We start from the raw sequence: 22,456 nt of genomic DNA, 5'->3' as shown, positions 1-22,456 counted from the left end.
CGCTCTTGTACCTTAACTCCAGCCACTCTTGCACTCCACCTACACCTGCAATCCACGTGCCCTACTGATCTCCAGGGCATAACTCTCTCTACCTCCTCCACGGCTTCACCTGTGCTGTAATGTGGCTGAAGAAACATACACTGCTGTGTGAGCAGGTCTCATTTTCATCTCCGTGGGCCCTTCTTCCTTGTTGGTTTACTCTTTCCCTCTCCTGGAGGACTTCTTCCTCCTCCCTACTCTCCTGTCAGACCTCCACTGCTTCCTTCCCCACCCTTAGTGTCAGCTACTATCCCTGCCTCCACTTTTCTTCTTTGTATCATGACTTAGAAAAGAACTTCCTCCTGTTTCCTCTGCTGGATCTGCATGTCTGTGTGTGGGTCACTGGCCCAGGCCTTCTCTGCAGCAGCCATGGGAGCACTGAGCATGCTCCGATTCATCATGCATCACCGTGGTCACTTTGGGGCCTAGGGTGATCAGCCCCTCTCTGACTTGCCTCCCCACCACTCTCCAGGGAGTGGCAATGTCCACGGTTGGCCCCTGATCGCCCTTCAACCTCTAGCCTATCCTGCAGCACCACCCCCAGCCCCCCAGCCACGCCCACTTCCCCTCCCAGCCCCCACCCAGTCCCAGCCCCTCCTACTCCTTCTCTCAGCCCCTCCCACCACCTTCAGGGCTCTGCTTAGCATATTTTACCCCCTGAGGTCTTTCCCAACTCCCTACTTAAAGCAGTGCCTTCCCCAGGGCAGCACTTGTCCCCAAACTGGCTTCTGTTATTTTCCTCAGTGATTATTATAACTGTTTCATCAGAAGGCTGGTTTGTCTCCCGGCTGCACCAGAAAGCCCCAGAGGGCTGGGAATTGTGTGTCTCCATCAGTATTGAAACTCCACCTGGAATAGTGGCCAGCACATGACAACTCCCTTTGAATATCTCAACAGATGCTAGAGTGGAAGTCAAAGTGTTAGTTGCTCAGTCGTGTCCGACTCTTTGCGACCCCGTGAGCTGTAGCCTGCCAGGCTCCTCTGCCTGTGGGATTCTGCAGGCAAGAATACTGGAGTGGATTACCATGCCCTCCTCCAGGGGATCTTCACGACCCAGGGATCAACCCAGGTCTCCCACATTGCAGGCAGATTCTTTACCATCTCAGCCACCAGGAACATGTGGTTAAACTAAAACAGAATCAGAAAAAGCCAGTTAGTAAAAACTACATACCAACATATGTATTCATAAAGCCACTCTGTTGTTGTTCAGTTGCTCAGTTGTCTGACTCTTTTGTGACCCCATGGACTACAGTACACCAGATTTCCCTGTCCTTCACTGTCTCCAAGAGTTTGCTCAAGTTCATGTTCATTGAGTCGGTAATGCCATCCACTCACTCTGGATCATTTGAATTGACATGGCTACCTGTTTTGGGACTCTTTTTCACTTGACTGTGCTGAATGTAATAGAAATCATTGAGGTTTCCAAGCCCTTGGGGGATCAGGAGGGAAAATGACTAGCATTAAATTCTTTCCAGAAATTCCTATCCTTCCTTTTCTCTTTAATTGCTTTCAGGGAGGTCAGTAGTTAAGTCAGGATTTAACCCACCACCTGCTCGGGGCTGTGGGGCTTCTTATTTTCATGTGGGACATGGACAAAGAGCTGTAACCTGTTAGCACTTAACAACAGTTCCTCAGGCCAAATGCCCACTTCCCTTAGGGCTGATGGTAAAGAATCCACCTGCAATGCAGGATACCCAAGTTCCATCCCTGGGTCAGGAAGATCCCCTTGGAGAAGGGAATGGCAGCCCACTCCAGTATTCTTGCCTGGAGAATCCCATGGACTGAGAAGCCTGGTGGGCTATAGTCCATAGGGTCCCAGAGCGTCAAACATAACTGAGCAACTGACACTTTCATGCTTTTACACACTTCAGCCTGTACATACTTTTTATTACTTGTGTCTCTCTGTATCTTATGTGTTGGTTACTTGGTTTCCTGAACTGAGCCTCTTTGCTTTTGTATAACATAGAGGTCTATCAGTGTTAGACTCATTAGAAGAGACCCTGATGCTGGCAAAGATTGAAGGCAGGAGGAGAAGGAGATGACAGAGGATGAAATGGTTGGATGGCATCACCGACTCAATGGACATTAGTTTGAGTAAGCTCCTGGAGATGGTGAAGGACAGGGAAGCCTGGCGTGCTGCAGTCCATGGGGTCGCGAAGAGTCGGACATGACTGAGCGACTGAACAACAACTATCAGTATTTAACTCATAATAGTTATTGCTCTACTTAAGAACAGGTGCTTTTCCCAAACCCTTGTTTCTGTTGCAGTTGTTTAAAGCTTGAAATGCAGCTTCGTGGTTTTATAAACAATGGTGTGGCTGGTGTGGAAACTTTCCAGAGCTCACAGCTTTGCTGAGCTGTCTTGCTTAGTGCTTGAGAATGGGGAATTTCCCACAGAAGGGCAAAGAGGAGAGAATTTCCATTGCTTTTCTATGTTGAAAGCAAACCCTTTGCCAGTGTGATCTTTTACCCTTTTCCTCCTAATCAGACACTCTCCCTCATCTTCTGCTGCACCTTTCTCTTGCAGCTTCAGCCAGGGGGCTCTTAGCTCACATGGTCAGGGGCCCTAGGACATGGGATGGGGCTGGGGACTTCCTGTCTTGCTGACCTCTGGATAGTCTGAGCTGGCAGGCCATGGAGGGACCACCACCTTGCTCACTATTTCCCTTTGCTCTTTCTCGAATTGCTTTGCATTTCATTTCTTTCTAAGAAATAGCTCTTTCTTTTCTCTTTTAAACTCTTATCAAAAAGGAAAAAAAAAATCACATTGGTTTACCTCAGTGAGTACTTTTTCTAAGACTATTCAATCTAGTTATTGGATCATTTTTTTCACTCAATGCTTTTTACTTCCGCCTAATAGTTTAAGATACCTTCTTAGATCCTCAGTCTACAAAAACAGAATATTAAATTTGTGATTACGTTCCTCAAACTTGAATCACACATTCTCTTGGAGGAAGTGATCTTTGTAAGTGATACAGATTTATCTTAACCATAGGAAACCATGCTAACAAAAATATGGCATGTTTCAAGATTAAGATATAAAATAGTATGGCTAAATCTATTATAACAATTATCACACAGTTCTATGCAGTTGGGGAAGGTCCCCTGGAGAAGGAAATGGCAACCCACTCCAGTATTTTTACCTGGGAAATCTCATGGACAGAGGAACCTGTCAGGCTACAGTCCATGGCGTCACGAAGAGTCAGACATGACTGCACAACTGAGCGCACAGATAGACAGACTTTTGTTCCAGTCTGTTCCAGATAAAATATGTCTTTATTCTGATAAGACTGTCATCTTCTTGAGGCATGAAACCATTTTTGTTTTTGTTTTAATCTCTAAGTACCTTGCATCCTGGAAGGCACACATGTTTGTGATTCGAAGTGCTAACCCATAGTTACCCTTAGTGTCTGTGAGAAGAGATGGAATGAAGTTATGAGTAAGACATAAAGCATGGGCATAATTAGTAATCATTGACAGCACATGTGATTAATGCAATCATTTTTACTTTCCTACTGGTATAAAATTTGTGATAATACATAGATCTGTGAATATTGGCAGAGCAAGTTTTAGCTTTTGTTTTTCAGCGTTATTTTCTACCTTCAGTTCAGTTCAGTTCAGTTGCTCAGTCATGTCTGACTCTTTGCAACCCCATGAATTGCAGCACACCAGGCCTCCCTGTCCATCACCAACTACCAGAGTTCACTCAGACTCACGTCCATCAAGTCGGTGATGCCATCCAGCCACCTCATCCTCTGTCATCCCCTTCTCCTCCTGCCCCCAATCCCTCCCAGCATCAGAGTCTTTTCCAGTGAATCAACTCTTCGCATGAGGTGGCCAAACTTTTGGAGTTTCAGCTTTAGCATCATTCCTTCCAAAGAACACCCAGGGCTGATCTCCTTTAGGATGGACTGGTTGTTGGATCTTCTTGCAGTCCAAGGGACTCTCAAGAGTCTTCTCCAACACCACAGTTCAAAAGCATCAATTCTTCAGCACTCAGCTTTCTTCACAGCCCAACTCTCACATCCATACATGACCACTGGAAAAACCATAGCCTTAACTAGACAGAGCTTTGTTGACAAAGTAATATCTCTGCTTTTGAATATGCTATCTAGGTTGGTCATAACTTTCCTTCCAAGGAGTAAGCTTCTTTTAATTTCATGGCTGCAGTCACCATCTGTAGTGATTTTGGAGCCCCCCAAAATAAAGTCTGACACTGTTTCCACTGTTTCCCCATCTATTTGCCATGAAGTGATGGGACCAGATGCCATGATCTTCGTTTTCTGAATGTTGAGCTTTAAGCCAGCTTTTTCACTCTCCTCTTTCACTTTCATCAAGAGGCTTTTTAGTTCCTCTTCACTTTCTGCCATAAGGGTGGTGTCATCTGCATATCTGAGGTTATTGAGATTTCTCGGCAATCTTGATTCCAGCTTATGCTTCTTCCAGCCCAGCATTTCTCATGATGTACTCTGCATGTAAGTTAAATAAGCAGGGTGACAATATACAGCCTTGACGTACTCCTTTTTTATCTTACTAGAGGTTAAGTAATTATTTTAGTTACTTTCTTTATTGCTCAGAACTTTAATAAGTAAATGAAAAAGATCATCATCTTACCCTTCATTGTGATGTGCTTAGTCACTTAGTAATGTCTCTTTGCGACACCACTGACTCTTTGAGACACTGACTCTGACACTTTCTGACTCTTTGCGACTCCATGGATGATACAGCCTGCCAGGCTCCTCTGTCCATGCAGATTCTGCAGGCAAGAATACTGGAGTGGGTTAGCCATGCCCTCCTCCAGGGGATCTTCCCAACCCAGGGACTGAACCCAGGTCTCCCACATTGCAGGCCGATTCTTTACCATCTGAGCCACCAGGGCAGCCCAAAGAGTGAATATGACAAAAAACAATGAGAAGTCGGCCTGCTTTGAGCAGTGAACACATAAGTAGCCTGCGTGCATATTCATGGGATTCTCTAGGCAAGAATACTAGAGTGGGTTGCCATGCCCTTCTCCAGGGTCCTTCCCAGCCCAGGGATCGAACCCGCGTCTCTTGTGTCTCCTGCATTGACAGGCAGATTCTTTACCCCTAGAGCCATCTGGGAAGCCCTTTATTACTTCAGTTTCATCCAGTTCAGAGTTTTGAAATTGTTTCCTGTTGTGTTTCCTTTCCAGAAAACCCCTAGGTCATTCTCTTATTTCAACAGTTGAATGCAACTTCACAGCTGGGAGAGAGTGGTTGTGAGGTATTCGTTTTTCTGGTTTATTCTACACTGTTTATCCATGCTTGCTTACAGTTTAACTTTGTACCGGTACCAAGGGTGTATTTGGGTACTCTGAGATGTGGGATTGGAGACACACAGCTTTGAAGCTGAAAAACCTCAAGGGTATTTGCTAATCCAGTTTTGAAGTTAGCACCGTGGGGCTTCTGCGCCAGCCTCTAAGACACCACCCACCATGCTTCCTACAACATGGTGTTTCCCTTTGGTCAGTGATGGACATGAGCTTGGTTCTCCCTTTTAATGTCTCTGTGAAATTAGGCAAAGTGCCTAACCTCATTCAAGTTCTGTGTTCATCTTTGAGATGGAGACTATAATTGAATAGCTTGATGAGTTTCCAGTTCCAAACAGTGCTCACCACCACCACCAATACCAGCAAGAAAATATATATTGGACTGTGTTTTACTGTTATTATTATCAGTAGTATTGGTCATCTCATTTAGTGCTGATAATAAACTTATGTAAAAATTCTTTAATGACTTCAGGTCATCTATAAACAGAACTGAAACCAGAAAAAAATCAGCTAGCCTAAACAAACAAGTTAACACAAAGGCATTCTTTATTTGATGTTAGCAATTAGTTCGCTGCATGGTTATCTGCTTTTCTAATGAATCCTGGACTTTGAAGTGCTCTGCCCACCCATTTAAAAGATTTACAAACTCAAGCACTGTGACCTAACTGACCTCTGTCCATTATACATCATTATCCAATTCCTCTTATAGGCCAGAAAGGGAAGAGTACATCTGGTCTGAATCTCTTCACAGAAGCAATCTTGTAAAATAGGCCACTGTCTTTCAATCAAATCTTTCCTTCAACTTGTTAAGAAGCTCTTTCTTTTGCTAGAGGAACCCTTTCCTCTTAGGAGAGCAGGGTGCTATTTCAGGGTCATTGGGGCTCCCCTCGGAGATCTTTCTATATATAACTGCAGATCCTGGAAAACAGCCTGCTTTTTGTTAGTTAAGTTCAACTTAAGAGTCAGTGCATTAGGAGCTTCGATTATCCATGCTCCAAAAATGCCTTCCTCTGATCTCCTAGCATTTGATAAGAATCTCGAATCAGGGATTATATATTGTTTTCTCTAATGTACTTCCATTTTCACTAGAGCTCCTTGCCTTACACATTTTATTTGTGGGCCTGAATTATAGAGCATTTTCTAATTAGGGGGCATTAAAGATTTAACTCAAGAATCTATATATTTTAGAATAGGGCTCAGATGTTTCTGAGGAGGAATCACACTGTCCTCTTAAGTTTTTAGAAAGTATTGTATTGACTGCTTTTTTTTTTTTTTTTTTTTTGATAGGTGGTAGATTGCTTCAGTCTTACTCTGGGGATATTTTTCTGCCTTTTTAAAAAAATTGATCTGGAATTTGCAGTTTGCTCTCTGCCAAATTCCTGACCCCAGCTTTTGGTTATCATCATTTGTATATCCCAAGCAGTTTTCAAAACTAATCTGTGCACAGTGGAACCTTCTTCCCCACCCCTCCTCACTTGTCTGCTACTCACAACTGATACCTTCTCCTGGAATCAATATTTTAATTAAAGGCATCACTGTTGACCTGGTTACTCAAGCCAGCAATCTCCATCCTGACACTGCTTCACTCTTTGCATTCAGTCCACACTGGATCCCGGATTTAAGAGAACGTATGAAAAGTTCCCCAAACAGTGGCGCTTGGTGAGGTCAAATATTAATTGCCAGCTGTCACAAATGTTAATTGTAAATATCCTTCCGGTCTAGCTATCCTCTGCCTCCCACTGTCACTACATCAGTTTTGGTTCTCATCAACTCCATGCCAGTCTGTTGCTGGAGCTCACTAGTATAGCTGTCTTTCAACAGATTGTCCCCACTCTAAGTACCCTGCTCCGCACTTTATAGTGTGATTTCTTGTTCAGTGACTTCTGTGGGCCCTTGTAACCTTGAGAATAGACCCCAGACATCTTGGTGTGTACCTCCACTGTCAGTCCTGTGCAACCCTCTAGCACATTGCCTGCCTTCCCCTGCTTTGCTGTCTGTGCTTTGTTAGGACTGAGTTTCTTGGGCTGTTTCAACACATCCTGTCCTTTCAGGCTTTGCACGTTCTGGTCTCACTCCTGATAATGCCCTTGCTCACTTTTTCTTGATAAATCACCATGCAGCCTTCAAAGTCCACGTCAATTTCCATTTCCTCTGAGAAGCCTCTCCCACTCTCATGATTTCCTCATGTGAACTGGGTTCCATGATTCTTTAGCTGTATCTCTGGTCAGACTATACTTAATTGTCCATTAATATGTCTGACCCTCCTATGGACACTAACCTTGAGGGTAAGATTCAGATATTATTTTTGTATCTATAGCATTTAATAGATGCCTTGAGCATAGTAACACTCAGTGGATGCTCTAATTTAAATGAGTGTGTCTCTGACACTGTAATAAAAAGGAAGGTGTGTGTGTAGTCACTTAGTCATATCCAACTCTTTGGACTATAGCCCGGTAGGTTCCTTTGTCCATGGGATTCTCCAGGCAAGAATACTGCAGTGGGCTGCCATTCCCTTCTCCAGGGGATCTTCCCAACCCAGGAATGGAACCCGCGTCTCCTGTGCTTCCTACATTGCAGGCAGATTCTTTACCCACTGAGACATTGGGGAATCCCAAAAAAAGGAAGGTAGTGTTTGTAAAAAGGAATCTCAAGCTGTGCTTATTCTCTATGTACAGACATTTTTCTCAACAATAATGTTTTGTTTTTCTATTAGACTGTTAGTATCTATGGATTAAAGAAGAGCTGCCCAAACCAATTTACAGCCCCTTTCCCTTTTCTATGGGCTTCCCTGTTGGCTCAGATAGTAAAGAATTTGCCTGCAATATAGGAGACCCGGGTTTAATCCCTGTGTCAGGAAGATCCCCTGGAGAAGGAAAAGGCAACTCACTCCAGTATTCTTGCCTGGGAAATCCCATGGACAGAGGAACCTGGGGGAGCTACAGTTCATGGGGTTGCAAAGAATCAGACAAAACTGATGAACCAAGCAAGAGAAGGGGCATGGCTGTCAGAACTAAAATGCTGGCTGCGTATCCTGGAACTTGTGACTGTGTAGTCATTTCCACCTAGAGAGTAGATTCAGTCAGTGCATTCACCAATCTAGGTGAGGATAGTAGTTACTGGTATAATGTTTGAATTTGGGATTCAGAAATTAAATTACCCTGACCCATTTTCAGGCTTCTCGTGTGCCCGTGTCTTGGAAGTGTGTTTCAGATCACCAGAGTTGTTCTTTCCACTCATGAGAAAGACAAGCTGGGAGAACAGCATCAGGAACTGTCCGCTGGGACAGGAGCCCTAATCCCACAACGAGGCTGCAGTTAACACAGTTAGCAATGGATTGTGTCTTTGAGGAGCTCGGGAGACATAATGGGATTCATTTTTAATTCCAACCAATTCGGGAAACAAAGCAAAAGCCTTGGCCTCTGGAGTAGCTTTGTAGTCAAAGGTTACCACAGGCCTGTCAGAACTCTCAACAGCTGTCTCCACTGTGAAAATAGGCTTAGGTTGTAAGGTGATTTCAGAACTGAGGAAATGATGACTTTAGCCAGGTGTTGTCTCCCATGTGAACTCTGACTCGCACAGATGAGGTTAATTTCAGTGTACAGTGTTTGCTTTATTTTTCAAACCAATTTTAATAGCAACCTCCTTGCACTCTGAAAAAATGTCTGAGAGCAGTTATAAAAGAGTTGATGTAAATAAGCGTTACAATGTGTATCTTTGCTGTCTCTAGGTCAGTAGTCAACAAAATACTTTGCAGTCAATTAATTAATCCTGTTTTTTTTTTCTCTTTTTTGCTATCCTGCCTTGCATTTATTATGTGAGTATCTTCTGAACTATAAAAGCAGTATACATATTCAGTATAGAAAGTTGGAAAATATGAAATTCCAAAGAAAGAAAAAAGCTTTCCTATGAGGCTGTACCCTAGAAAGAACCATTGTCAACATCTTGGTTGATACTAGCCTTAAACGGAGTTTCTTCCAGGCAGGGATACATACTTTTAAAATTCGTATTATGAAAAATTTTATATCCATGAGAGAATGAATAACACAGTGAGTTCTTGTATACTCACTGTATAAATTCACAGATTACCAAGATTTTGCCAGTATTGGTTTGTCAACCTCTTTTTAATCTTTCCTTTCCTCTTTTCTTTTGGAAGTATTGGCTAACTACCTTGAAAAGGAAAGAGGAATCCTGATTCCTGAAAGAAGGCTATGGAAGGCAATCATTTGCCTGCCAATTTCATATACCTTCACCCAGCTTTTACTTAGGAAGCAAAAAGTATGGTTTTCCATTTAGTATTGTACTTGGGGGATAAGTAGCCTTAATGCTCAGGTCTATCACATGCTAGATGGGTATTGATTTTTCTTCTTAAATCAATGTTTCCCTAGAGCATAGTTTTATTTATTCATAAAGCCAAGATGATGTCTGACAGGAGTTATGGCAGTGTAAATCTGTGATGCAGGCACAATACGAAGAGCTTTTGTAAGACTCAAAAATCAATGATGCTGGAGGGTTACTTCATAAGCTTGAGAGAGTGCATTTGCTGTGCTTCCAAGTATAAAAGGAGAATTTCAGCCTCTAGTTAAGTTTCATTCTTCTGTTTTCTAGGCCGCTGTCCAAATGAAGTACAGTTAACCCTTGAATAACGTGAGTTTGAACTGTGCAGGTTCACTTATAAGTGGATTTTTTTCTAATAGTGAATACTATATATAGTAAGTACTAAATGAGTCATGGTTGGTTGAGTCCATGGAAGAAGAACCATGGGTGGTTACAGAGGGCCCACTATAAATTATGCACAGATTTGCACCCCTACCCCCACGTTGTTCAAGGGTCAACTGTATAGCATCAGTTTGGATAGAACCAAGCTTCAGCATTGGTCCCTTTTTGACACCAATCTGTTGACTTACTCTCAAAAGCTGTGCTGGCCCTGCTGATCATAACACTGTCATTTGGCTTCATGGTATAGAATATATTCTAAGAGTATTCACTTTTTGTCACTATATTTACTTTTTGGAATGTGTGTTTTCACTTTTTGTGTGTGTTCTGTTTTCTTTTTAGAAGTTTTTAATATATAAAAATTACTATTAGAATTTTTTAACTTAAAATATGTTTCAAATGGTTTCCCTAACCTTAACTGACTTTTTAGTGGTTAAAATTGCATCTAATCACTAGACTGTCCCCATCTAGAGTTGTAAATATCAGTTTTCTATTAGGTATGTGATCTCAACAAGGCAGAACTTGGTTGGGAAGTCAGATGACCTAGACACTGCTGTCATTATTCACTCCTGGCTTCTGTGTGACCCCAGGTAAGTTTCAGAACTTCTCTAGGACTGTTTTTATTTATTTTGTTTTGAATTTTTCATTTAAATAAAGGTGAGTGAAGATGCATGAAATTGGCAGGCATTTATTTGACTTCCATAGTTTTCTGTATATCAGGACTCTTTTTTTTCCCCCTTTTAAAATAGCTAGTTGATATTAAAAAAAAAAAAAAAAAAAGGAAAGAAGAAATGAAAGACCAAAAAAGGGACAGGTGAAGTGAGGATTATTTCTTCGTGAAGAATAAAGTTTCTTCCAGTGTGAAAATACTGTGATTTTCTGTGAAAAGATTTCACATGATGAGCTGTTATCAGTAGTCATGATTTCCTTACAAATTTCTGAGCCATCATGGATGTACCGTGAGTTCAGAATCTGAGATCCCCAGCACCTGCTCCTGAGAGCAGATAGGGGCTCTGGCCAGACCTATGGTTCCCTGGGACCCCAGTTCCCCACAAGGGCTTCTCTGACGGCTCAGATGGTAAAGAATCTGCCTGCAATGCAGGAGACCCGGGTTTGATTCCTGGGTTGGGAAGATCCCCTGGAGAAAGGAATGGCTACCCACTCCAGTATTCTTGCCTGGAGAATTCCACTGATAAAGGAGCCTGGTGGGCTATAGTTCATAGGGTCGCAAAGAGTCAAGACACAGCTGAGCAACTAACACACCTCTCACGAAATCAACCCCAATCATTAAAGGACTGACATCATCGCAAGAGGGCCCTACATCCAAGTAGTTAATGCATGGTAATTTTGAATGGTGGGCCTCTGAGGTCAAGCATGGTGAAGGTGATGGTGAAGTCACTCAGTCGTGTCGGACTCTGCGACCCCACGGACTGTAACCTACCAGGCTTCTCCTTCCATGGGATTCTCCAGGCAAGAATACTGGAGTGGATTGCCATTTCCTTCTCCAGGGGATCTTCCCGACCCAGGGATCGAACCCAGGTCTCCCGCATTGGAGGCGGACGCTTTAACCTCTGAGCCACCAAGCATAGTTTCTCGTAATTTTGCTGTGTCACCGGGTAGTACTAGGGTTCCTCCTTCTCTGCATGTGCGTCACTCATTCTCTGTGGACTTCAGGCAAGCTGTTCTGCTGGCCATTTTCTGATGGTTTTAACTATGAAGAGCCACAGAACAGAGAAGGAGGGGGAATAAAATAAATAAAACTTTTCCTGTAACATCATGTAGGGGAAGAACCAAAAAATCGAGGATTCTGTGAAAATGAATTATTTCCTATGGGACAGCCGGAAAATGTAGACACTCAAGAGCAGCAAGCCAGGCTTTGCCATTTCATGACCACGATCATCTGCCATTGTCCAGCAAATGACCCAAAGTGCAAAGGCATGCCGTCCAATGTTAGTATCTAAAATTTATTTTTCCAGGGATTTCCCTGGTGGTCTAGTGGTTAAGACTTTGCCTTCCAGTGTAAAGGGTATGGGTTTGATCCCTGGTTGGCGGTGGGGGCTAAGATCCCGCATGCCTCATGACCATAAAACTAAAGCATAAAACAGAAGCAATATTATAACAAATTCAATAAAGAGTTTTAAATTTTTTTAATAAAATTTATTTTTCCACATTTGAGTATGTATAGTTTATAAAATATGTATATACAATTACAGGTATTGTTAGGCAGTTATGAAGCTAAACAAGTATGTTCACAGAGAATAAGGGAAGTTTAATTTTTAGTTGAGTGTATGCTATAGAAGGATCTCCTTTCACTGGAGGCGAGTTTGCCTCCTGGGTGTATAAGAGTGTGGTGTGGGCTGCAAATACCAGCTCAGAATTGCGTCCTCAGGATGACCATGGGGAAAAGGGGTATTTTCATAGACACCTGAGGCACTGTTAGTGAAATTGCTGTGAGTGACAGGACTGAACTCCTGTTGACTGATTTCAAATTGCTTTGTTTTATAATCCCTTCTTATAATCTAATACATATTATGATATTTGAAAATGTGCCTCGAACATAGACAGAAAAGTGGTGAAAACCCCTGAATTACAAGACAAGATCACAGCTCTTCAGTTTGCCATTTGACACCCTTTTCCCATCAAAGAGAGTTTATATAGGTTGCAGGAATAGAGGATAGTTCCTTCTTGTATTCAGATCTCAACTTAAATGTTCCTTCCTCAAAAAGGACTTCCTCAGGCAGCCAGTGGAGAAGGCATTGGCACCCCACTCCACCCCACTCCAGTACACTTGCCTGGAAAATCCCATGGATGGAGGAGCCTGGTAGGCTGCAGTCCATGGGGTCGCTAAGAGTCGGACATGACTGAGCGACTTCACTTTCACTTTTCACTTCCATGCATTGGAGATGGAAATGGCAACCCACTCCAGTGTTCTTGCCTGGAGAATTCCAGGGACGGGGGAGCCTGATGGGCTGCCATCTATGGGGTCGCACAGAGTCGGACACGACTGAAGCGACTTAGCAGCAGCAGCGGGCAGCCAGGGCTCAGGAATCCCTCATAACACTCTGTCCTTCCTCCTTCATTTACCTTTTAAAAGTAATTAGCCTCCAATTAAAATAAATTAATTAATTTTTTTAAATAATAAACTTTAAAAATTAAAACCTTGAAAAAAAAATTTTTAATTAAAAAAAAAAAATTACTTTCCCTACCTGAGGTTAAAGCATCTGCCTCTAATGCGGGAGACCTGGGTTTGATCCCTGGGTTGGGAAGATCCCCTGGAGAAGGAAATGGCAACCCACTCCAGTATTCTTGCCTGGAGAATCCCATGGACGGAGGAGCCTGGTGGGCTACAGTCCACAGGGTCGCAAAGAGTTGGACACGACTGAGCGACTTAACTTTCACTTTCTTTCACCTGATACTCTAGTGTTAATTGGTCTGTCATGAGTCTTCTATGGGGAGGTCAGCTGAGACATGTCTGTTTCGTTCACATTGTATCCTCAGTGCCTAGAGCAATGCCCGGCATTGTATAAGCACTCAAAGGTTCTTCCCATTCTCCTGTTTTATTCTATGGATCATCTCCTCTTTCCATCCCTGAGGCTATTTCTTTATCACTGCAGGAATCAGGCCTTCTGTCTCTTCCCCTTTACTGTGGAGTCTGTGGCACTTAACACTTTACATTTCTGTCATTACCCAGCAGCTCCTTCCTGGTGGTAGCATCTGATAGGCAGGGACAGTGATAGCACATTGACTGTTACCATGATAGGCACTTGAGTCAAGTGGTTCCTGTTAAATTTTCCAACCACAAGATAGTTACATAAAATAGATAAATAGCAAGGACTGTAAAGCACAGGGAATGATATTCAATATCTTGTAATAACCTATAATGGAAAAGAATCTGAAAAAGTATATGTATGTGTGTGTGCGTGTGTGTGTACGTATAATTGAATCACTTTGCTGGTACATGTGAAACTAACACAATGCTATAAAACAGCTATACTTCAGTTAATAAAAAAAAATACCAATAATGGAGGGTTCAGTTCAGTCGCTCAGTCGTGTCCGACTCTTTCTGACCCCATGAATCGCAGCACGCCAGGGCTCCCTGTCCATCACCAACTCCCAGAGTTCACTCAGACTCACGTCCATTGAGTCAGTGATGCCATCCAGCCATCTCATCCTCAGTCGTCCCCTTCTCCTCCTGCCCCCAATCCCTCCCAGCATCAAAGTCTTTTCCAATGAGTCAACTCTTCGCATGAGATGGCCAAAGTACTAGAGTTTCAGCTTTAGCATCATTCCTTCCAAAGAAATCCCAGGGTTGATCTCCTTCAGAATGGACTGGTTGGATCTCCTTGCAGTCCAAAGGACTCTCAAGAGTCTTCTCCAGCACCACAAGGAGAGCTTTAAGATTGAGCACAGAAATTCCTGCATGTGGGCCTCTCCCAGATCTCACCTTATGTACCTTTTTGTCTGGCTGTTTATATGTATCTTTTAACATGTGTGAGTGTGTGCTAAGTCTCTTCAGTTGGGTCCAACTCTGCAACCCCATGGTCAATTGCCTGCCAGGCTATGCTGCCCACAGGATTCTCCAGGCAAGAATACTGGAATGGGTTGCCATGCCTTCCTCCAGGGGATCTTCTTGATCCAGGGATCAAACACGCAGCTCCAGCATTGCAGGATTCTTTACTGTGGAGCCACTGGGAAGCCCATCCTTTGACATATCCTTTAATGAATTGGTAAATGTGGGGGAGAAAAAAGAAGATGCTGAAAGAGAAACAAAACAGATAAAACAGATACAAGTTTTATGACTTACCTCTACACCAGTACTAACACTAAGGGTCAGTTGGATAGAATGTTCTGCTTTGTTGGTGGACTTAAGGAATGGCCTGTTGTGGCTTCCATTTTTTAAGGAACTGCCTGGGTTCAATCCCTGGGTCGGGAAGATCCCCTGGAGAAAGAAATGGCAACCCACTCCAGTATTCTTGCCTGGAGAATCCCATGGACAGAGGAGCCTGGTGGGCTACAGTCCACGGGGTCGCAAAGAGTCGGACATGACTGAGCGACTTCACTAAAATTCCTTTAATTTACCACTGTGAATACCTCTTTCAGAAGGAAGAGTTTCTTTTTTTAGAAACACTCCACATCTTATTCCCCAGCTCAGTCCAGAAGCCTGAGAGTCTGATCTTGTTATGTCTCAGAATGTGGTTACTACATTTTCTCCTAATGGCTGTATTTTACATGATAATGAATCAGTCTTTTCTACAAGCCTGCTTCATTTATGCAAAACAGATAGAAATTGAAATGGGTATGAATCATACTATTCTTTCAGGGAGCAGCGAAGCTACTGTAGAGCCTAAATATAATGTTATGGTCCCTTATGTCAAGTTAAGCAAAGAAATGTTGGTTCTGTGGTTAGTAAGGATAAGCTTATTGGACAGTTTCAGGAAAACAGAAAGCAGCTTTTGAATTTCAGGCCTTGGCTACTTAATTCTTACTTTAGGAAGGTCAACTCATTTTCGATCATCTTTTGTACTTTGAAGTAATAACCTCTTGTACATTAGTGGCCTGAAAGCATTAATGACATTACTGCCCACTGATTTTCAATAATATGGAAAAGGTATTCCAAATTGGTCCCAGCTATCAACAAGGAAAAAGGCAGAAAATTAAATTAGCAGGAGGATATTGGAAAAAGCCTTTTGTAAATGCTATAGAATCTCTCAAATCTAATCCTTGAGAGAAATGTATTTTGTTCTGGAAAGAATAGGTTTCTCTCCCAAGAGATACTGAAACATCTTTCATTTATAAGAGATGGATTATAGCCTATGGATGGAATAGTGTGTGCATGCTAAGTTGTTCAGTTGTGTCTGACGCTTTGCAATCCTATGGACTATAGCCCACCAGACTCCTCTGTCCATGGGATTCTCTGCGAGAATGCTGGAGTGGTTTGCCATGCCATGCCCTCCTCCAGGGGATCTTCCCAACCCAGGGATTGAACCCATGTCTCCTGCATTGGCAGGCAGATTGCTTACCACTAGTGCCACCTGTGAAGCCCATTAAATAGAGTTAACTCCACAGATTCATTAGAAAATAAAGCATGCCAATTAATACGCATTTCAGAACTGCTCAGCTCTTGCAGTATTTATTGATTTTTGTCTGCAAGCTTTATAAACAGACACCTCAGATCCCTGAAAACACTGCACTATTTAAAATTTTTAAGTTAAGGTTAAGTTTCCATGGGTTAATGGAGAAAACGTTGGCTTCTCACTAATGGACAAAGTTTTGAGTTTAGATCTAATGTCACTGAGCTGGGGCAGAAACACATGTATACTCACTTAATTTGACCAATAATCTAGTCTTCTGTTCTTTTCAACAGTAGGAAGTTAATAAAAAATAACTTTTTAAGTAAGATAAATGTGCTTCAGGGAGTCTTGTCTGCAGATCCTGGCAAGGGAGGTAATAGACTTATTCAGGAATTTCATGACAGTTCTAGACGAGTTCTCTGAAGAAGGACACAGGCACAGAGAGCTTTGCACATAATTGCAAGTTGTGTACAGAACCTCCGAGGTTGCTCCAGGACCCTTTGAGATCTATCCTCATGGGCCCAGGTTAAAGCAAAACAAACCTGACTCATACTTTCCAAGTAGGGGCCATGCTTAATTTTTTGTCTTATAAATACTAGTTCTTTAATCCCTGGCATTAACATATCACCCGAGACATGTTTGAATTTTTTGCTGGGTTGTGCTTAAACAGAAACTATTTATTTATTTATTTTGCAATAAAGTATATATTTAAGATGTTGACAGTTATTAAATACTTAATATCTTATATAACCATATATAACTTTATTATAGAAATAAGCATTTTTAAATGTTACAATTGCTGTTTGCCCTGGTATAACATCATTGTATTTTCTCTTGCTCTACCTTCCTTGGTTTCTCTTTAGTATGTAAAAACTTTATCCACTTCATGGGTAGGGGTAATTCATCCCAAGGTTTTTCTGGAAAAGTGAAAATGGCTTAGTTGTGTCTGACTCTCTGTGACCCCATGAGCTATATAGTCCCTGGAATTCTCCAGGCCAGAATACTGGAGTGGGTAGCCTTTCCCTTCTCTAAGGGATCCTCCCAACCCAGGGATCAAACCCAGGTCTCCTGTATTGCAGGCGGATTCTTTATCAGCTGAGCCACAAGGGAAGCCCAAGAATACTGGTGTGGGTAGTCTATCCCTTCTCTAGCAGATCTTTCTGACCCAGGAATCAAACTGGGATCTCCTGCATTGCAGGCGGATTCTTTACCAACTGAGCTATCAGGGAAGCCCCTGGAAAATTTAAAAACTGATCTTAATTCCATTTCAGCAACAATTGATAGTTAAATAAATTTAAATAATAATTGGGTGTATTTCCTGTGTTGCTTAAACTTTTAAAAAATGTTTGAAAAGATAGTATCACTGTTAAATTAGAGTATGGAAAGTCCATTATTTTTACTTATGACTTACATTCCTTTTTCTTTGGGGATTAATGGCTTTTCTTGTACTCCTTGCTTTTATATATGTAAATTCCTATGCTAGCTTTTATTCCACATATCAAGAAAAGAAGTAAAAGTAACTAATGCCATCAGTCAAGGAATTCCTCTTCCAGCAGAAGGTACCAAATAAACTGCTAACAGTGGTTACTGCCCTAAGAGAGATGTCAGAAACTTGCCAAGAGAAATGGAGCATAAGAGAACAGAGAATTCTGCAGAGGAGGGAGAATTTGAGCTGGACCTTAATGTATAAATAGGAGTTGGTTGGTCAAAAGTGTCTTTGTGGGGGCTCATTAATTCCTGGCAAAATTAAATGCTTGTTAAAACGTAATCTACCATGAACCCAAAATAGGGACCTATAGATCCTTACAGCAGGTTGGAACACAAGGAAAAGAAACTATCCTTCTGGAATTTTCTGCGTATGAACACAAAGAATAAACCAAACTTGACTGGGAACACTTGGTGAAAAACCGAAAACAAAGATGCCAGGCAAGTGGTAATAAAGGATGATATGATTTTCTTTCCCAACGTCTTTTCCTAAATGGAAAGGCAGCTTGAAAATTGGCAGTGGCATTGATTTGAGGGCCTTTTTAAAGTTGGTGTTAGAAAGTGAAAGTAAGTGTCTTAGACAAGACTGACTTTAATCTAAGTCATCTTTATGTCCTTAGTCTATTTACCTCACTCTGGATTATAATAATAATAATGACCACCACTTACTGGGTTCTTTCTACACACCAAGCACAATGATAAAAGGCTTCACTTTTGTCTAATCCTCATCATGACTTTTTGTGATTTGTGTAAGATTAAGAGTAGGAGTCTAGGGCCAGCTGCCTGGGCTGGAACCAGACCTCTTCCACCACTTACACGCTGAGTCACGAAGGTGTGTTGTTTAGTCTTCCTGTGTTTCAGTTCCCACATTAAAGGGAGAGATAACATCTTACAGAAAAACCCAAACAAGCTTTTTGGCCAACCCAGTACTTAATTCTGAAGATTGTTTATAAATATTAAGGTATTCTTTAGCACCATGCCTGTTATTGGCTGTTATTATCATTATCATCATCCTCATTTTGCCATCAAGGAGACTAAACTCAAAGGTTAAATAACTGGCCCAATTTCACATACAGTTAGTATGAACTGGAGCAGTTCTGGGCTCCTCTTGTGGCTCAGATGGTAAAGAATCTGCCCACAGTGTGGGATTCCTGGGTTCGATTCCTGGATCAAGAAGATCTCCTGGAGTAGGAAATGACAACCCAATCTAGTATTCTTACCTGGGAAATCTTATGGACAGAGGAGCCTGGCAGACTACAGTCTGTGGTGTCACAAAGAGTCAGACTCAACTGATCGACTAACACTTTCACTTTCATTTGACTACAAGCCTTGTCTGTATCCTTAACTGGACTCAACAGAAATGAAGAGTTCCATGTTTTCAGATTTCATGTCATACTACTTTGCCTTACTTATGTTCTTCCTGAGTGAGCTTATCCCTTCCTAGGAGTTTATTGGTCATCAAACTCAGGGCCTGGTGAACTGTGTCCTGCAGCCAAATACATCTGGCACCTGTTTTTATAAATAAAGTTTTATTGGAACATAGGCACACTCATTCTTTAGCTATTGCTTATGGTTGCTTTTCTGCTGCAGTCATAAGGCCCTCAAAGCCTGAAATATTTATTCTCTGGCCTGTTACAGAAAATGTTTGCATATCCTGATCTTGCTCACTAAGACGTTAACCTTTCTCCTTTCTCCTAAGACGGTAATTCCTAAGTTTAACCACCTACCAGATTTCCCTACCTCCGTGCTCCGTATCCACCTGAAAATCAACCTTTCAGTCATTTGCTCAGTTGTGTCCAACTCTGCGACCCAATGGACTGTAGTCCGTCAGGCTCCTTTGTCCATGGAATTTTCCAGGCAAGAATATTGGAGTGGGTTATCACTTCCTACTCCAGAGGGTCTTCCTAACCCAGTGATCAAACCTGAGTCTCCCTGGCATCTTCTGCATTGGCAGGTGGCTTCTTTACCACTAGTGCCACCTGGGAAGCCCCCAAATCAGTCAATTCAGTCGCTCAGTCGTGTCCGACTCTTTGCGACCTTATGGCCCAAAATCAACCTTTACCAAACTAAATTCTTTCTGTGTTTATTTCTTTCTCTTTATCAGTTCCTCCTCATTTCCTAAACCAGCTAAGGGCACCACGGGCTTCCCTTCTTTATGTTTCTCTTGCCTGATCTGTCAAAAAATGTTACAAAAAAAAAAACTTACAGATGAGCTTACTTTCAAAACAGAAACAGACTTAGAGACTAGAGAATTTACCAGCAGGAAAAGGTTGCAGGGAGCAGGTAATTAGGAGTTTGAGACTGACATGCACACAGTGCTATATTTAGAATGGGTAACCAAAAATAAATAAATACCTAAAATGGGTAATCAATAAGGATCTACTGTATAGCACAGAGAACTCTGCTTAATATTATATAACAGCCTATATGGGAAAAAAAATAATTTGAATAAGAATAGATACATGTATATGTAGAACTGAATCACTTTGCTGTACACCTGAACTAATACAACATGTACTCCAAATATAAAGTTACAAATTAAAAATAAAAATGAACACCGTAAAGACAATAATCTAGGTTTTTAGTACTTTCTCATTTTGGTATTCTCAGGTCCCAGCTGCATTCAATCAGAAATTCCTGTTACCAGTCCCCTAGAAATCGTCATAAACTACATTCACTGAGAAATAACTATTAGGATGTCTTCATCAAATAAGCCATGGAGACATTGGTCCATGTCTTAACTTCAGATACTGCCTCACAAGAATTCAGCAGTGCTAGGAACTCAGGATATTGTAAAATCTGTACATTTATTATTAAAATACACTGAAGAGAGGGTGACTATTTGACTTATTAAGTTGTTATTTTAAAACTATTCATCACTGGCATTTTAAAATTAAATCTCTGTTCTGTATGCCAAGCCTCATTGGCCAAATCATGAGGAGTCAAAACTCCAACATTAGATTATCCTTTTTACGGGTTCATCCAAAGAGTATATTCAGATAACAAATGGATTTCCATCCTTTTTAGTATTACTTGAATATTATTATAAAGCTCATGATATTATTAACTCTGCATCATCTTTTATGAATTTAAAATTACTACGCTGTAATAACTGATGAAAGAGCCTAGAAGAGCCGAGTAAAAATAAATAAACTTTGAAATACAAAAGGATTAGTGGGGATAATAAATATCCACTCATTGTCTTAACATTTTTGATCTTGGCATTTGTTTTATCCAGTAAATATTTTCATAGTACTTGAATTTCAGTTTCTCTGTTTGAAAAATTATGCAGAAACAGCCTTTGTTTTCAGGAACAACAGAGATGTTTATAGCATTTAAGTCAAAAGCAGAGGTTGTAAATTAATTCGCTTTTGTGTAACATAAGGATTTGGGCTTGTTTACACAAAATAATCCCAAGAATAATAGTTCCCCATGCTCAACAGGGATCCTAAAGATTAATATTTTTCTTCGGTTGATGATTATGTAATACATTAATAGGCGTCTGTAAATACTCCCTAAATTTTGAATTGTCTGTAGACTTTCAAAGCTGTATTTTGATCAGACATGTAAAGAAATGATGTAGCTCAATTACTGTCAAATTAAGGATGATTTTTACGTTATGATTTGGAGAGAAATGCCATCTATGATCAGACTTCAAAATAGCTGAACTACTTAGAGGAAAAAGTAAGTGGTTAAGGCCATCAAGCTGAAGCATGGCCCCAGCCCTGGTGGTCATGGCGCCTCTTCTGCGGAGGTGGCTGCTGCCGCCACTGTTACCGTGTCGCTAGTGCATCTGCTGGTGACTGGTCCTCCCAGCAGACCTCCCACCCAAGCTCAAAGCTGACACACGAAGTCTCACTACAAAGCCTCACATAAAAATCACTTTCGACTCTTTAGTGAATGGGTATTAGCAGGTGGATAGTCCCTTTCAATGTCCTTTTTCTAAGAACAGGCAGTTTGGGGCAGAACAAAGAGAGACTTCTGTTAGAAGCACAACTGTTATGGAGATTCCGTAGCCTTAGATGAGTCCCCTAACTCCTCTCCTTGTTTAAACTGGCACTAATAATCCCTACATTATAAAAGATGGGAATGATGCTTGCAAAGCACCTAGCAGGTGGTAGCTGCTTAGGAAACTGTGGTGAAGTGCTTGATGATGTTACAATAATAATAATAATCAGCAGTGTATTTGAGGCATTATGCTCGTTAATTATTCAACATCTCCATTCGGTTTTCTGATGTTGTCCTTGTCACTCACTGGTGCTCGTTACAGGAGTGAAAGAAGTTTAATCTCGATAAATAGATGGCTCTTCTCTGATGCTAGGTTTCTATCATATGAGATCATAACTTCATTTCATAGAGAAAAATGTGCAGAAGTCACTGTGCAACCATTCATAATGGCATGTTTTTTAAAAGAACTAGTTGCCTTAATAATGAGGAAGTGACTCGGGATATAAAAAGTATACAATATTTTATAATTTTTATTTTTTTATTTTTAATTTATTTATTTATTTATTTTTAATTTTTACTTTACAATTCTGTATTGGTTTTGGCATAGATTGAAATGAATCAAATGACATATTCAGGCTATTTTGAAATGTGAAAGTACATATTTGACCTACTAACAGAAATTGATACATAACAGTATTCCTTTGCTGGTAACTTGGTAAATGTTTCTATAAAAATCAAAGATCAAGGAAACTTCAGAATACAATAAATAGGGTTTTAATGTTCATTGATTGCTTTACACAAAGTTGTTTAACATGATAAAAATTGCTATTACCTATTGGTCTTAATAATATAATAACTTTCATTTACTCATCCTAATGGAACAGTGTATTCGGTATTCCTAATGGCAGGC

The 22,456-nt window shown here is 41.2% G+C and overlaps 1 protein-coding gene across 1 annotated transcript in view; it reads left to right on the top strand.

The window, feature by feature from the left end:
* The first annotated feature begins 5,188 nt into the window (after nt 1-5,188).
* The window catches only part of PAG1 (phosphoprotein membrane anchor with glycosphingolipid microdomains 1), a 106,977-nt gene continuing 89,709 nt past the window's right edge, over nt 5,189-22,456 (top strand). The window contains exon 1 of the mRNA XM_040262001.1: nt 5,189-5,283. The gene's annotated coding sequence lies outside the window, so the exon portion shown is untranslated. The remainder of the gene's footprint in view (nt 5,284-22,456) is intronic.

The sequence above is a fragment of the Oryx dammah genome, unplaced genomic scaffold (assembly GCF_014754425.2).
Source record: "Oryx dammah isolate SB20612 unplaced genomic scaffold, SCBI_Odam_1.1 HiC_scaffold_19, whole genome shotgun sequence".
NCBI lineage: Eukaryota > Metazoa > Chordata > Mammalia > Artiodactyla > Bovidae > Oryx > Oryx dammah.
This window is presented reverse-complemented; position numbering and strand designations above follow the sequence as displayed.